A 1,502-nucleotide genomic window follows, 5' to 3' on the forward strand; every position below is an offset into this window, starting at 1 on the left:
CGACGCGGACGTGTGGCGTCTGCGCCGTGGTGTCGAGGGAGGGGAAGGAAGAAGGGGGGAAGGGGAGAGGGAGGGGGAGGATAAAGGGGGAAGGGGAGAGGGAGGGGGAGGAGGAAGGGGAAGGGGAGCGGGAGGGAAAGGAGGAAGGGGGAGGGGAGAGGGAGGGAAAGGAGGAAGGGGGACGGGAGATGGGGAAAGAGGCCGTGAGGGATGTTACAGAAATAGTAAAAGTTAAAAAACGCCGACACGATTTTAAGCGCAACAGCTGTGATGGCTGCGATGCACGGGCCGTATGGATGGTTAAATCCGTATTATATTATCATTATTATTATGATTATTATTAATATAATAATAATAATTATTATTATTATTATTATTATTATTCTCTAAGTAATACATAGATATATAGATATTATGTATTTATATGTATGAAATTATCATGTAGGCCTATTCGACAAACTTAGTGCGTACAGAATATCGATGTTTATATTAGATGGTTCTTTTTTTCGATGTGATGAAAAACGGTATCACGCACATACCGGTATAGAGACTAGGTCAAAGACGATATGAAATAAATATTTTTCATTTCGTCGATGACCTAGTAGCTTTAAATTCCAACATCAAGTATACATACTGGCGGCACAAGTAAAAAAAAACCGCATATAGTGCGGGTAATAAAGTAAAATATCCTTGGCCGCTCTCGCTCGATCGCTCGTTGCAACTCTTGGACTGTGGATCTAGGATGATTTTATTTTGCCTTGGCCACACCCGGCCTGCTACAGCGAGCTGCTGGTTCTGATATCAGGCATCAACTATCTATCACGTTGTCGGGGCACGCGCAGTGCGTGACCTATTTAATTTGTGGGTTATATTCCGGCTGATATACATGTAAGATGTACACACAAATGTACACACACAGACACACGCACGTACGCACGCACACACGTACACACACACACACACACACACACACACACACACACACACACACCACCACACACACACACACACACACACACACACACACACACACACACACACACACATAAGGCCCTATATATATATGCCAGGCAACTGTTCGGTGTGTGAGAGAGAAATATGCATGCTTCATAATAAATTATTATATTAGCACGGATTTCATTTGCTATACATAGAGCCATATAGAGATAGCGATCTCTATATATGGCTCTGACTTATAGCGGTTGTAACACACGGTGTGGCCCTCTATGGGCGAATCTCGAAGTCTAATGAATGTGATCTAGTGAGTATATATGGGAGCAAAAGGAGGATTTTCAGCAGTGATACGCCGGGTGGGGGTTGAAGGGACTTTCTCATGGAATATGCGCTGTTCGAAACTAGCGATATCAGAATTTGTTCTCAAGTTTTCCACTAGGCTCCGTGCGTACGTGTGCGTGCATACATGCGTGCGTACGTGAGTTCGTGCGCGCGCGCGCGCGTGTGTGTGTGTGTGCGTGTGCGTGTGCGTGTGCGTGTGCGTGTGC

This window comes from Priapulus caudatus, unplaced genomic scaffold, assembly GCF_000485595.1.
Source record: "Priapulus caudatus unplaced genomic scaffold, Priapulus_caudatus-5.0.1 Scaffold811, whole genome shotgun sequence".
NCBI lineage: Eukaryota > Metazoa > Priapulida > Priapulimorpha > Priapulimorphida > Priapulidae > Priapulus > Priapulus caudatus.